The sequence below is a fragment of the Leopardus geoffroyi genome, chromosome E3 (assembly GCF_018350155.1).
Source record: "Leopardus geoffroyi isolate Oge1 chromosome E3, O.geoffroyi_Oge1_pat1.0, whole genome shotgun sequence".
Classification (NCBI taxonomy): Eukaryota; Metazoa; Chordata; class Mammalia; order Carnivora; family Felidae; genus Leopardus; species Leopardus geoffroyi.
Genome location: NC_059340.1, coordinates 11,137,524 through 11,152,932, shown reverse-complemented (window position 1 = coordinate 11,152,932; position 15,409 = coordinate 11,137,524). Strand labels below are relative to the sequence as shown.

General features: G+C 55.4%; 2 long non-coding RNA genes across 2 annotated transcripts in view; both read right to left on the bottom strand.

Annotated features, from left to right (window-relative positions):
- The window catches only part of LOC123589785, a 560,443-nt gene extending 556,344 nt beyond the window's left edge, over positions 1-4,099 (bottom strand). Inside the window, exon 1 of the long non-coding RNA XR_006708461.1 lies at positions 3,364-4,099. This is a non-coding gene — a long non-coding RNA (uncharacterized LOC123589785). The remainder of the gene's footprint in view (positions 1-3,363) is intronic.
- Positions 4,100-6,631: 2,532 nt separating this feature from the next.
- Positions 6,632-14,480, bottom strand: LOC123588869. The gene is made up of 3 exons (XR_006708046.1): positions 13,982-14,480; positions 9,949-10,056; positions 6,632-8,738 (listed from the first exon to the last, which is right to left on the bottom strand). It is a non-coding gene; the product is annotated as an uncharacterized LOC123588869 (long non-coding RNA).
- Between the last annotated feature and the right edge of the window lie 929 nt (positions 14,481-15,409).

The window sequence follows — 15,409 nt, the reverse complement described above, 5'->3', positions numbered from 1 at the left end:
TGGGACACGGCAGGCCCGCAGGCCGGGGTCTTCCTGGGAGCCGAGCACAGGGAGCCTGCAGACCTTTTCCACGAATCAAGAGAGACACCTGGTGGCTGTCAGGAGCGCCCCCGGTATCTGCTCAGCCTGTTGGTGACTCAGCCCGGCCTTCTGGTCCTTGGCCCTGGCCCAGCTGCCTCCAGTCCCCAGCCTGCCACCCCCGCCCCTTCCCAGGGGCCAGCTGTCTTCCCGAACGACTTCAGAAGTCCTGCCACGTTGGCGGGATCTCAGCTCTGGGACCCCAAACCCCGTGGAGCCCTGGTGTCCTCAAGTGAAAACGGTGGTCCTGCCACAGAGCTAGAGAATGAGGTCAATAAATCTCTTTCTTTTTTTTAAGCTTATTTCTTTCTTTTGAGCGAGTGAGAGAGAGAGAGAGAGAGAGGAAGAACCCCAAGCAGGCTCCGAACTGTCAGTGCAGAGCCAGAGGCGGGGCTCGAACTCACCAACTGTGACATCATGACCTGAACCAAAATCAAGCATCAGATGCGCTTAACCAACTGAGCCACCCAGGTGCCCCTAAATAAACATCCTACTAGTAGAATTTTCCCTGCCAGGAACCCCTCAGAAGCCTGGCCCTGAGTCCAGGAGGCCCTGCCCACCCCCGTGACCCCAGGAGGGTCACCTCCCCAGCTCCCTCCCCCAGAAATGCAGCTCCCTCTCATGAAACTCCAGGTTGGGATAGGGCAGGTCCTTGGTTCTTCATGTCTGACTGGACTGGAACATTCTTGACATTTCTCCCAGCATGGCCTGACACCATGAATTATTTTTTTTTTTTTTTTTTTTTAAGAGAATGAAGACTTTTAGTGCAGGGACACAAATGCTGGGTTCCGCAGACACTTTTTATTGTTTTAGATACAGGGTGGGGTTGTTATGTTATTTATTTATTTTGAGAGAGAGAGAGCACACAAGCGGGCCCCACGCTGTCAGTGCAGAGGCCAGCTCGGGGCTCGATCTCAGAAACCGTGAGATCATGACCTGAGCCGAAATCAAGAGTCGGACGCTTAATCCGCTAAGCCATCCAGGCGCCCCAGGCTGGTTTTTTCCATCGTGGCAAAATACACATAACATAAAATGTAGCAAACAGAAACCCTGTCCGCATTCACCGTTCACCCCCCACCCTCTCTCCTGGTCCCCCCACCCCCACCACTCTGCTTTCTGTCTCCAAGAATTCGACTACTTAAACCGTGAATTAAGTTGCACGCATTTTATGTTCATTCTCCCTGCCCCTCCGATGGGGATGGGATTTCTCCAGTCCCTCCACCCGGTCACATTCTGTCCCCAGCACCCGGCACTGCCCGCCCGGGGGGAACGGTGCACACAACTGGAGGCCCGGTTGTCCCTGCATCTCCCAACCGTTCTCGGAGCCTCTGCAGAGTCAGCTGATGACACATTTGGGGAGAACACAGCCGCGCCCTCTCGGAGCCGAGTCTGGAACCAGTGAGGAAACCCCTCACCAGTCATGACGCAAAACGTTTACGCACTTCCACGATCGTGATGTTGCTGTTCGAAAACATTTGGGGAGCTAGGAGGGCAGGGGTATTTATTTAGTTGGGGAAATAAATGAGGCTTCCCCGAGGAAGTTTCTTGTGGACCAAACCCTCTGGAAAGAGGAAGAGGGTCGGAAGACGGGGGCAGAACAGAGGAACCAAGAGGTATTGGCCTCTCGTTACTTGCTGTAACAAGTTCCTACCGGGGCAATGGCTGAAAACCGTGGGGACCTGTCCCTCCTCCGGTTCCGGAGGTCAGAGGTCCTAAAATCGAGAGGTTAGCGGGGCTGGCTCCTTCTGGAGGCTCTAGAGGAGAGCACATTTCCTCGGCATGGCCAGCTTCTACAGGCTACCTCCACTCCTTGGTTCACGGCGCCTCCTGTGTCTTGAAAGCCAGTTCAGTGTAGCTTCTCTCTCTCTCTCTCTCTACCCCCCCACCCCCACCCCATCATCACATCTCTTACTGTCTTCCATAATCCTGTTTCCTTCCTTCCTTATAAAGGAGCCCTGTGGCTACTTTGAGCCCACGTGAATGACCCAAGATGGTATCTCCATCTCAAGGCCCTCACCACGATCACCTGCAAAGTCCCCCCGCTGCCATGCAAACTACTGTATCCGCAGGTTCTGGGTCAGGACACGGACATCTAGGCGGACCATTATCCTGCCTCCCACAGGAGGTGACGGAACCAGAGTTAGACGCCTCCTTTACCAAAGGGAAAACAGATTTTTACGGATGGCTTCTGTGCCCCCAGGGAATGTGACAGCCACCACGGTGTGGCGAGGTCGCATTTAATCTTCCTGTGACCTTAGAAAGTGAGCCGTGCAGTGGTCACCCCGCTTCTCACGTGGACAGAGCACAGGAAGCAGGCACTCGGTGCCGTGCCTGCCCCGTGGTGAGACCTCAGCAGACGGCGGCGGGGAGGGTGATGCGGCAGCAAAGGCGGTCCCCCGTTGTAGGTGTGCCCCCCTCCTTCCATCCACTAGCCCCCCCCCCCAACAGCAGGGGGACGAGCCATCCCCACCCCGACCACTCGCCAGCTTCCTCCCGCCCCACAGCCCAGCTCTCTCCTGAGCCTCCAGCCTCCAGATTCCAAGCCAATCATCCCGAAGCAGCACCAGCTCCCACTGGAATGTATGGAAACCCAACGAATTCGTGATGCCCCCCTACCCGCTGAATCAGAAACGCGGGGGGTGGAGCCACACTCCAGGTTTTGGCAGGCTCTCTGGGCGGTTCTGATGCTGCTCAAATAAGAAGCTGCTTGCTCTTCGGGCCCCTTCTTACCCTCCCGACCCAGAGCTCAGCTGGGCTCCTTCAGGGCCGACCTCTTGTGTCTCCACTCGTCCATGTCAGACTCCTCCCGCTACTGGGCCTCGAGGAAGGCCCTCACCACTGCACCCCACAGGGCCTTTGCACAGACCTCCTAGGGGCAGGCGATGTCCTCCAGCTTCTCTCTGGCCTGGGAGCAGGAGCAAGACCTTGACCTAGCTAGCACTCTCCCCAGCACTCTGTGCGTGTGTGCATGCATACGTGTGTGCACGTGTGTGCGTGTGGGAGCGCGTGCACGTGAGCATGGATGCGTGTGCGCCTGTATACGTGTGTCTGGTGTGTGCACGTGTGTGCATGCATGTGCACGCGTCCCCCCCACACACACTCCAGGCTGCAAACTGCTCCGGGGCAGGGAGCGAGTCCCAGCAGCGGACCCAAGCAACGAACAGAGAACGGATGCTAGTCGGCCAGACGTTAAGCACAGGCGACGCGAACGAGGCGACCTGGATGTCACCGACCCACTCGTGCGGGATTCCGGGCACGCTCTAGGGACGGAGAAGGGGCACTGACCTTCCTCACCACCGCGGTGGCCCCTTCTTGGGTGGCTTTGGAGGCCACGGCACGGCTGATGGGCGAAGAGGAGGGCTGGCTCCGTCCGTCCTCGGCGCTGGAACGCGGCGGCCACGGGCGCCATCCCGCGCCGGAGCCACGACGCTGCCGCCTGCGAGAGCTGCCCGAGCAGCGAGCGGGCCGGGCTTCTTCGGTGGTGCTCCACCCGTGCTCCACGCGGCCCGAGCGTGTCCGCGGAGGGGCGGGGCGGGCCCCAGAGAGGGTGGCCTCCAAGCGCCCACCTGCCGGGCCTTGCGTCCTCCACAGCATCCCTGCGTGTCCCGGGAACCGGTTCCAGAGCCAGAAGGCGCGCCCCACCGAGCAGGGGCAGCAAGGGCGAAGCCGCCGCGGGTACTGCCCGGGCCACGCTCCGTGGACCCCCCCTCCCCACCCCACCCCTGCAGGGGCTTCTCGGAGGGCCCCATCACGTTCCAGGTGCTTCCGGTTATTGCAGTCCAGTCCCGGCACCGCTCGTCTTCTCCTCTTCCCGCCAAGGGCCTCGAGGCGGGGCCCGAGGGCGCTCTTCTGGTTGCTTCCACGGCCCTGGCCCCTCTGCCGTGTTTGGGGTGCCGAGAAGGAGCGGTTGCCTTGGTAACGAGCAGCCCCCCGCCGGCGGGTCCCGCTCGGAGGTGGTCTTCGTCCTTCGTGGCGGTCCCTGCAAAGGCGGCGCAGGTGTCGGTCAGGACGAGGAACGGCCGCCGCCGCCACCAGGCCCCTCAGCGGCGTCCCCCACCCCTCCCCCCATCATGCCACGGGCTGGTGCGCATGCGCCGTGAGCACGCGCCGTCCTCCGACCGTCCGGGTGCGGCTCCGGCAGAAGCCAAGAGACGGAGCAGGCGCAGCCGCCGGGCATTGCCTCGGCCCAGAAGTGACTCGGTCACCTGGCCGGAATTAGTCAATGGCCCCAACTGAACTTGAGGGAACGCTAGAAGCGGCTCGTAGACTGCGGAGCGAGCCCTGTGTTTACCCAGGGTGCGCGGCGGTGTAAGTAAAGTTGCACGCAGCCTGCTCCATGCTGGGGGCAGCCACAGAGAGACGGACAGCCAGTGGGCGATGCTCCCAGCCCCTCGCACACCCAGGCTCGAGTCCCCCTCCACCTTCTCCCCGTGGAGCTAGCCACGGAACCCCTGGGGTCTCCTCCCAGAGCCGCAGAGAACTGGGCCGGGGGTGGGGGGGGGGGGTCTCGCCCCTGCAGAATTCCCTACACCGGAAGGTCCGCAGCCATGTCAATTTTTCCCGATAAACCCACCAGCGCATTACAGGCCAGTCTGATGGCAGGGCCAAAGCCCACGAGCTGACTCACAGCTTAGCAAGGGCAGGAGCGGGGAGGGCGCCCCCCGCCCCACCGCCGCCCCCAACCTCCTCCAGCGAGCCTTTCCTGCTCTCTCACTCGCTCCCGGGACAGGGGAGGGAAATGCCACAGGGAGGCCCTGGAGAAAGCCCTTTACCTCACGTTCTGCCCCTTCCCTTCCCCTCCACCGTCAGATGCCATAGACCCAAGGAGGGGCGGGAAGCAAAGATTGCATACCTTGGAGATACTGCAGGTTTGGGTGCAGACCATTATGGTAAAGCGAATATGGCAATAAAACAGGTCAAGTGGCTTTTTTGCCTTCCCAGTGCGTGTAAAAGTTATGTTTACACTAAACTGTAGCCTATTAAGTCTGCAATAGCATTATGCCTAGAAAAGCAATGGACAGATCTTAATTTAAAAAATACTTTGTGGGGCGCCTGGGTGGCTCAGCCAGCTAAGCATCCAACCCTTGGTTTTGGCTCAGGTCATGATCTCACCACTCATGAGTTTGAGCCCCACATTGGGCTCTGTGCTGAAAGCTCAGAGTCCGCTTGGGATTCTCTCTCCCCCTTCACTCTCTCTCTCTCTCTCTACCCCTACCCCACTTGTGCTCTCTGTCAAAATAAATAACTTTAAAAAGTTTTTCAATACTTTATTGGTAAAAAATGCTAACCATCATCTGAGATGAGAGGGAGTCATAATCACTGGTCACGGATCGCGATAACAAATACACTAACGAAAAGAATGAGCAATGTTGCGAGAATGACCAAAATGTGACCCCGACGCACGAAACGAGCAAATGCTGTTGGAAACGTGGCACCGAACGACTTGCCCGACGCAGGGCTGCCACAAGCCATCAAGCTGTAAAAAACACAGCATCCGCAATCCGCACCAGAGGGAAGCACGCTGAACCGGTGTGCTTGTACCATCTGTCTCCAAGGGGGTGGGTGGCCCCAAAAATCTGCAGCTCTCCGTGCAGTGTGAGGGGCGCGGTAGCTTCTTTCCCCAGCCACAGCAACAGGAAAAAAAAATCCTGGCTAGCCTGTTCCACCATATCCGCCTTCCGTGTGAGATCTTACCAAAGTGACACGTTCTGTAATTAGCAGAAAAGGGTCACACAACCCGGTGAATGCAGTAAAAACCACTGAGCTGTACGCTCTCAAGGGGCGCACTTATGGTATGTGAATTGTATCTCAACGTTTTGAGAGTGGGTGGGAAAAAGATGTCACCAGAAGACAGGATTCCAAGGCTGGAAAGAGCTGAAAGCCACCAGACTGGCTGCTGGGGGTGGGCAGCCACCTGCGCTGCGCACGCGCTGCGGCGGCTGGGGCTCCCTGGGTTATTAATGGGGGACCACTGCCACCTAGTGTTCACACGGATGAACAGCAAGAAAAGGAGAAGACAGGTGGAGGGGAAGGGGGGAGCGGAAGGCGGGAGAGGGGGCCCAAGCGGCCCATACCCCCGAAAACGTTCACACCTTCCCTCCTCCCGGAACTACACACCAACAGGATGCAGTGGCTCAAAATAGCCAATGCCTGATTCTTGGGTAGCTGTGTAAACAAAACTTGGTGAGTAAGATCCAAACCCACTTCTCTGTAATTATACTCACAAAATGGGGGCGGCTCCAGGCCCGGAGGGCTCCTGCACCTGCTGTGAGCCTATGGGCCTCCTACTGCTTCTAGAATCTTCTATGATTGTCTTAACCGAAAATGGCGGGCCCATCAGGAAGCACACACTTAGTGCCCACCTGGCCAGGTGGGCTCACCCAGAGGAGGGGAGCAGGCCAGGTGAGGAGCTGGTACCCTAGTGCCCCTGCCCCGTCTACAGACCACCTGACTGGCTCCAGCAGGACCCCAGGCTCTGGGAAGGGGGCGGGGGGGGGGGGTGGCGGAACAGAGCTATTAGTTCACAGGAAGACCCACAGAATAAGACAAAATGTAAAATCTTTCAGAGTTTTATTTGCCACCAGCTTCATTTTTTTCATGCATCTCCTATTATTCCTGCCAGAAAGGCGTAACTTGCTTGGAAAGCATCAGACCAACCGAACCTGGGGGCCATTCCACAAAATAGCTTCTCAAACGTACCAAGATGAAAAGAAGACAAAGACAGAGAGTTGAACTAGTGCAGGTGAAAGGAAAACAGACACAGGACGAGTAAACGCAATGTACCGTCTTGGATTAAATGCTAGATCAGGTGAGGGAGAAAAAGATCGCCAGGAAGGACCGTCTGGGGAGAAAAGGCCAAAATGTAAATATGTCTGTAGAGTAGACAATGGTATTGTACCAAAGTCGAATTGGACGACTGCATTTTGACGGAGAACGTGTTTACTCTTATGATACACCCACTGACATATTTAAGGGTCAGAGGCATGAGGTCTAAAACTAACCCTCAACTGGTGAAGGGAAAAAAAAGTCATGTACGTGCTAGAAGCAAAATGTGGCAAAATGTTAATCGTTGGTCTTTATACTATTGTTGCAACAGGAAGTTGGAAATTATTTCAATTTTTTTTTTTTTTTGAAGATAGCAAGATCCAGCCCGGGGGTCCCCAGTTCCCACTCCCAGGGTCAGGCACCCTCCGAGGGGCTTGTAGCTCAGACGCGGTGTGGAACGGGCCAGGCTGGCAAACCCAGGCTGCAGGAGAGGCTCTGGCCTCTGGCTCGCCTCACCTCTTTCTCTGCTCCTTGCTGTCCCTCTGTCCCTCTGTCAGTGGGAGGGTGACCTCCTCCTGTCCTTCCCTGATTCACAGGCCGGTCCTAGGTGCTGTGCCTCACAGGGACAGTCCCAGCCCATGATTAGGTGCCTCCCAGTTCCCAGGTGACCTTGGTAAGTAATTCCACCCCTCTCGAGTCCTGCTTTCTCTACTAGTAAGACGGGGCAGCAGCTAAGACGAGGTGCCATCCAGGGCTGGGGGCTGGGGTGGGGCCTGGACAGAGAAGCCCTAGGAGGGTCCCATGGCCCTCAGAGTCACCTATGGCGGGCAGGGGTGCAGGGAGGGGCGGGAGGAAGGAAGGCACACATCCCTCCCTCCATCAGATCAGAGTCTGTACTTGTGTTATAGCTGCTTTGCACCCTGTAAGGTGGGAGATGGGGAGTAAGAGCTAATAAATCCTGACCATGGGCTGGCAATGCCAGTAGGGAAGAGGGGAGACAGGTGCCTCGGCCACCCTCTCCAGGTGCGCCAGCTCCAAAGAGAAAGCTGATTTTAAGCATCCTTCCTGCCTCCCCGGTCATCTCAATATGGGCGGTCACCCCAAACCTCCTTGGCTTCTAGGTCCCAACAAATCCGCAGGCTCAACTCCACGGGCTTTCTCTGGCCACACGGAGGAGTTTCCAAGATATCTGAACTTGACCGGGTCTTCACGTGTTGCGCCCAGCCACCGACTCGCGCTTCCTGCCGGGGCCGAGGCCACTGGAGTTGAGGGTCCGAGCGCTTTAGGTTTTAGTGCCCTGAGCTAGAAACCAGGTCAGCCCAAGCACCTCTCTGATCCGCTCGCCCCACATCCGATCCGTCTCTCAAATTGGTCCGCAACCCAGAGCTCTCCTGCATCCCTGCTGCAAGGTCCTCGGGCACATCTTCTGCGCCAACTTCGGCATCACCCGCCTGCTCCCTGGTCTTGCCTCCGAGCTGCATTCATACTGTGGCACCATCCACCTAAACGCACGCGTCTGAACCTGTCCCTCTTCCTTTTAGAAATGTTCAGCAGTGCTCAGGCTCCACCCCACCTCGGCATGCTTCATACAAGGGAAGAATATCCCAGAAACTGTTTACAGGTATTTTATATCTCGCTCCTTGTTCACTGCCTCGGGGGGTGTTTTATGTTTCGGATCCTCACATATCACTTAAAATTCCAAATACACGTATATGGGGGCAGCCAGCCTGCTCAAGTCTTTTCCCCACAGCAGGGCACAGTCTGAAAACTGATCACCGCCTCAGGCTGAAGACAGACTCTGCTTTGCCCAAAGCCATCCAGTGATGGAGCCAGGTGTCAAGCTTCCAGACTGTCCGACTCCAAAATCAGCACATCCTCCTGGCTACCAGGCTTTCCTGGAAAAGGCAGAAAAGTCAGGAACAAAGTGAGCTGTTAGTGGGTGCAGAGAACACCCACTGTGAATGGAGGGACCCCAGCCGTGAGGAGGGGTCAGGGCTCAGCCTCGGCCCCTCCCTGACCTCCCCGTGGAGGACGGAGGGGAAACGGACTGGACTGTTTCTCAGATCAGGACAGTTTGCTTTGCTTTGCTTTTCCTTTTTCAAGTGTATTTATTTATTTTGAGAGAGACAGAGACAGTGCAAATGGGGAAGGGGCAGAGAGAGAGAGAGAATCCCAAGCAGGCTTCATGCGCCCAGTGCAGAGCCTGATGTGGGGCTCGAACCCACAGAACTGCAACATCATGACCTGAGCTGAAATCAAGAGTCGGATGCTCAACCGACTGGGCCACCCAGACGGCCCCAGGACAGTTTTATTTTCAGGTGAGCCCATCTGTTTCTCCCAGGGAAAGAATCTTAAAAAGTTATAATCATAAAATCCATGAAGCTGTGTGTTACCATCTACTATTCTTTGTGGAAAGAATAAAGCTATATAAAATTTGGCCCTCCTGGAAAATTCTGGATTTGCCCACCAGCTTCAGCCTCTAGACGAGTATAAATCCCATGGACTGCTCAGTTCCAACCACCCCCAAAAATGTCAGAAATTGAAACCACCTGAGAGGACTCTGGTCTGGGTAGGCACCGTGGTAAATGCACTGGGGGTACTTTTGTTTGTTTGTTTGTTTTTATTTTTGAGAGAGAGACAGAGTGCGAGCAGGGGAGGGGCAGAGAGAGAGGAAGACACAGAATCCGAAGCAGGCTTCGGACTCCGAGCTGTCTGCACAGAGCCTGATACGGGGCTCAAACTCACGAACCACAAGATCATGGCCTGAGCCAAAGTCAGACAGCCAACCCACTGAGCCACCCAGGCGCCCCACACTGGGGGGTACTTTTTAAAGTTGCTCTGAGGGGCGCCTGGGTGGCGCAGTCGGTTAAGCGTCCGACTTCAGCCAGGTCACGATCTCGCGGTCCGATCTCGCGGTCCGTGAGTTCGAGCCCCGCGTCGGGCTCTGGGCTGATGGCTCAGAGCCTGGAGCCTGTTTCCGATTCTGTGTCTCCCTCTCTCTCTGCCCCTCCCCCGTTCATGCTCTGTCTCTCTCTGTCCCAAAAATAAATAAACGTTGAAAAAAATAAAATAAAATAAAATAAAATAAAGTTGCTCTGAACTCACCGTGGAAAGTAATTTATGATGTAGACCACAGTCCCCCGTGGCCACTCATGCAAGCTGACGCTGACATGTAAACCATCATTTCCATCAGGCTTCAGTTTTGCACCTTAACTGGAAGCGGGCCACATGAAAGATAAACAAAAAATATGATTATTTAAAATTTTAATTTAAAATTATTTTGGGGGGGGGGGGCGCTTGGGTGGCCCAGTCGGTCAAACTCTGACTCTTGATTTCGGCTCAGGTCCTGAGCCCCGTGTCGGGCGTGGAGCCTGCTTGGGATTCTCTCTGTCCCCCCTCTCTGCCTCCCCCACTCGTGCTCTCTCTCTGTCTCCCAAAATAAATAAGTTAACTTTAAAATGAGTTTTTAATTTGTTTTCCCAGAGACCACGTACAAATACAGCCTGGTTCACAACCCCAGCTCGGGGCCACCCTGGTGTTACCTGAAGGGACACGTGGTGGCTGTCATTATAGGCTCTCGCTCACATCCCCTGGCTTCCTCCGCTCAGACTCCAGCCTGGGGGCTTCTGTGCCCTGTTTGCCAAGTGGGCAGACTGGGGCTAGGGGCCTGGACCAGCATAAAAGCCTCTGTCAAGTTTCCTTTCTCCTCGGCATAAAGTGTGGCCACTACCCCCTGGGTCTGTGAGGTTTCTGACCGTGAGCGTTCTGCCCGGCGGATTGGGACTTTAGGGGATAAGACCCAGTGACTCTGGGTGGACCTCTCTGGACAGAAAGGACAAGGCCCTGCCCTCTCACAGCCCCATCAGCTCTGTGGCCAACCTGGGGAGAACCATGGGAGCATGAAGGGTCCGTTTGCCCCCAAAAACGAGCACTCAGACTCCTGAGACAGATGGACAGACGGATGCATACAGACACAGACAACTTCCCAGCAAAGGTCCGCTGTGGGTGGGGGTATTATTTATTCCCATCTTACAGATGAGGAAAGTGAGGGCACAGAGAGGTTGAGTCACTGGCCCAAGGTCACACAGGCAGGAGTAGAAGGGCCATCTCAACAAGCCTGCTTATCAACTCCCAGCTGAGCCCCCTCCACAGGCAGGATGCCACTAACCCCTGCCTCACTTGGGTCAAGGATCGGGGACAGCCGCCTCCTTCCCGGGAGGGGGCAGTGTGGTGGGATGGTCCCCGAAGATTGCACAAGGTATTTTTGGCCGAATGTCCCCCACCTGGGACACAGTGTTTGCACCCGAAACCTGAGCCCCTGATTTCTAGAGTCGAGTGGAAAAATACCTCCCAATCCAGCTCAGAAGTCATCTCTGCCCAGGAAAGAGAGCAAGACAGGCCAGCCTGCCGAGTCCCACCCCCGGCCCAACCCAGCCCGGACCAGACCAGGAGCCGAGCTCATCCAAAGACATGTAGGACCAGTCCACCTGGTCCTGCCAGGCCAGAGGCCCATCAAGCCGCCCATCCCAGCAACTAAAAATGTCTGGTGTGGAACCTTCCAGAGCCCGGCCCTGTGCATAGCACAGCCCAAGATACATTCAACCAAAGTCAGAGCCAACACCAGCCCAGCCCAGCATAAAACCTGAGTTACTCAGCTCCAACCCCCCTACGGCCAGCAGCAGGTTCACCCCACCCCTTCGGAGGAGCCAAAGGAGCTCAAAGCTTCACCGGGCCCCCCGCCGTGCAGCCCAGGCCAGGCCCCAGCCCAGGGGGCCCCACCCAAACAGCCTACGAAACAGCCCAGCCCGAGCCAGCTCCCCTCTGCCTAGCCCGGCCTGGCAGATGCAGAGGGGGAACCTTCCAGAAGGGATGAGCAGGAGGTCTGGGCCTTCGTAGAGAGAGCTGGCTGAGCAGACCTCCTCCGGGCTTCCAACCACAGCCCCCAGCAGGCGAAGCCGCCTCGGGGCCACACTCCCATCGAGGTAGAGAGGGTGGTGTCCCTTCTTCCCCAGGCCTGTGCAGGCTCCCGGGAAGGAGCTAAGAGTATGGAGAAGAACAAATCCAATACTCTGGACTTCCAAGGTTTTCCGAGCAAGAACTGGGCATCCGCTGGCTTCTCTGGGTGGGGAGCCACCAGGGATGGGGGAGGGGTGGGGAGGGAGGACCCTGCATCTCAGAAACACAGCAGGGATCCTGCTTCAGGGACCCTCAGATCCTCCCTGCTCTAACTGGAGCTGTGAGACCCCAAAGTCCAGAACAACCCAAGGTGGCGGAAAGCCCAGCCAAGCGGCCTCAGGAAACATCACGAGTGATTACACTGTTGCCTTTCTCCTCCGGAGTCTGGGTGATGGATGGTTCACAGGACTGCCTCTGGAGCCAGATGATCTGAAATTTGAGTCCTGGCCCTTGTCTCCTACCTGTGTGACCTTGGGCCAGTGTCCCAACCTCTCTCTGGGCCCCTACTTCCCTTGGCTCTAAGGCAAGAAGGAATAAACAGCATCTGCCTCCAAGGGTGCAGTCGAGGTATTTAACTGCCAGTGTCAGGCAGCCACCAACCATGCAGGACAAACCCGTGCCGGGACTCTGAAGGGCCAGGAGTTGACCGTTCCGATGGGCCTCAGAAAGGTCCAGTGGCCAGGGTACCTGGGGCCACGTGACGGCTGTGTGAACAGAGCCACAGGATACAGCTGGTTAGCTGTTACTACTCTATACCAAGGAGTTTACAAAATCCAACTCCTGTCCGAAACTTTTTCGTGTTGAGTGCTTACAAGTCACGACATAAATTTATATTTTTTTATGTTTATTTATTTTTGAGAGAGAGAGAGAGATGGAGCTTGAGCAGGGGAGGGGCAGGGAGAGGGGGAGACACAGAATCCGAAGCAGGCTCCAGGCTCTGAGCTGCCAGCACAGAGCCCGACGTAGGGCTCGAACTCACGGACCACGAGATCATGACCTGAGCCAAAGTCGGACGCTTAACCGACTGAGCCACTCAGGCACCCCATCACGCCATAAATATTAATTAAGCATCTACTATGCACTAAGTGTCATGCTAGGACAATTACCAAAAATTATAAGAGGTCAGTGATAGAATATTCTATTACCTATTTTAGAGTTTTCCTCCCTCCATTTTGGATATTTTTGATATCCAGCATAAATGTGTACATGACGTTTTTCCAAATTGCTAAGAAGTTCTTTAATACTATAAATTAAGTAATCGGGGCGCCTGGGTGGCTCAGTTGGTTGAGCATCCGACTTCAGCTCAGGTCATGATCTCACAGTTCATGAGTTCGAGCCCCAGCATCGGGCTCTGTGCGGACAGCTCAGAGCCTGGAGCCTGCTTCGGATTCTGTGTCTCCTCTCTCTGTCCCTCTCCTCTCAAAAATAAATGAACATTTTAAAAATAAATAAATAAATAAATAAAAACACATAAAAGATTGGGGCACTGGGTGGCTCAGTTGATTAAGCATGGGACTCTTAACCTTAGCTCAGGTCTTGATCTCAGGGTTATGAGTTCAAGCCCCCTGGTGGGCTTACACACACACACACACACACACACACACACACAATCTGACAGTAGTACAATTAAAATGAAAAGGGACCTGCTGGTGTGATTAATTGTTGCAAAGTTTATCAACAAAGTGCTCATTTCAAAGTCTTAAAATGACTCTACCATGAGTCTGGCCGTGGGAACCCATCAGAATAAGCCATTTCCTCCAAAGAGGAAACTCACTTCACACAAAAGGGAATGCCTGCTTTTGAATGGTTTAACCTTGAGGCGACCCAAAGAAATGCAAGTTAAAACTACCATTGGGGCGCCAGGGCCGCTCCGTCAATTAAGCCTCCGACTTTGGCTCAGGTCATGATCTCGCAGTTCGCGGGTTCCAGCCCCACGTCGGGCTCTGTGCTGACAGCTCAGAGCCTGGAGCTTGCTTCGGATTCTGTGTCTCCCTCTCTCTGCCCCTCCCCTGCTTGCACTCTGTCTCTCTCTGTCTCTCAAAAATGAATAAGCATTAAAAAATAAAAATTTTTAAAAAAGGAAAGCTTTGTTGTCCAAGGCACTGGGATGCGAGGCTCCTTTGCAACAGCAGCCGACAATGGTTACCCTGCCCGTGCAACTACACACAAGTTTTCTACTTACTTGCAAATATCTCTTGGCAGCCTCCACAGCCCCCGGCAGGAATATTCCAGTAAATGACCAGTCGCTCCTACACGCTTTGGAACGGCTCCGAGAAAGTCCCTCCGAACGCTCAACATCAGCAATTTCGGAGACGCCTCCCTGCCTAGGGACCGCCCCCCAGATGTCAGCTGTCGCCTGAAGCCAAGCGACTGGCCACCCGTTCAGTCCCTGAGACGGCACCAAATGAACATTTTATGGACCTGTTCAATTGCAAAGCGATGCAGGCAATTAACTTCCATGGCGGTTTTATGGTGGAAAGATGTTGCAAGCGCAGGCCCCCGGAAGTGGGGCTGTGCGTCAGTTCAGGAAACGCGGCTGCCAAAGCCCGGTGGGGTCCATCAGCAGAGCAGGTGTGGAGCTCGGATCGGCTGCTCGTGGCCAATGGGGCTGCACCCAATCTTGCCCACGGTCACCTGGCACTGAGCCTGGGGCTCCATTCTCCCAGCAGAGGTCCTGGAAAATGCTGGACTGAACCAGCACCCCCCACCTGCCTCCTGTGTAGCATGGAGTGATGTTGAATTCACCCCCAGAGGGATGGATGGGTCATAAAAATCTGGTATGTTCAGACTTGCTGGCCTAATCCTGTGCCCACAGCAGACCCACTAGACTGCTGTGCAATTTCACATCAGACATCTGTGGGGTAGCATCTATTAATGGATGAGAAAGAGAGAGAGAAAGAGGAGACAGGATTTGGGCCACTGAGAGGCGGAGGGGGGAGCAGGAGAGGAGGGCGGGCAGGCTGGCACCCCCTCCCCAGTCCAGAGGAATTGGCATGAGCAGTGTTTCCCCAGCAACAGCCTCTGATTGGTCCCTGTCTGTCCACCAGCTGATTTGGGTCCTGCACAGCCTGTCCTCAGTCCCCCCACGGGGCAGAAACGTGTAAAAGAGGCCGGGAGACCCCACTCAGGCCCCCTCCCCAGGGCTGGAATGGATCTTGAGAAGGACTAAGCATTGAAGATGGTGATTCCCCACGCATGCCCCAGCCCATCTCTGTACCATTCACAGCAAAGTGGTATTTTTCAGAATGACACTCAACTTTATTTTTTTTTTTAATTTTTTTAACGTTTATTTATTTTTGAGACAGAGAGAGACAGAGTATGAACGGGGTGGCGGGGGGCAGAGAGAGAGGGAGACACAGAATCAGAAGCAGGCTCCAGGCTCCAAGCTGTCAGCACAGAGTCCGACGCGGGGCTCGAACTCACGGACCGCGAGATCATGACCTGAGCCGAAGTCGGACGCTTAACCGACGGAACCACCCAGGCGCCCCGACACTCAACTTGGTTAATGCTAGAATTGCAAGGGCCTCTTTCTCGATTCTCTGATGGCAAAATTCTGGGTGAGCTTGTCAAAACCAAGCTCTCTTCTGGCTCTACGTGTGTATGTGTGCAC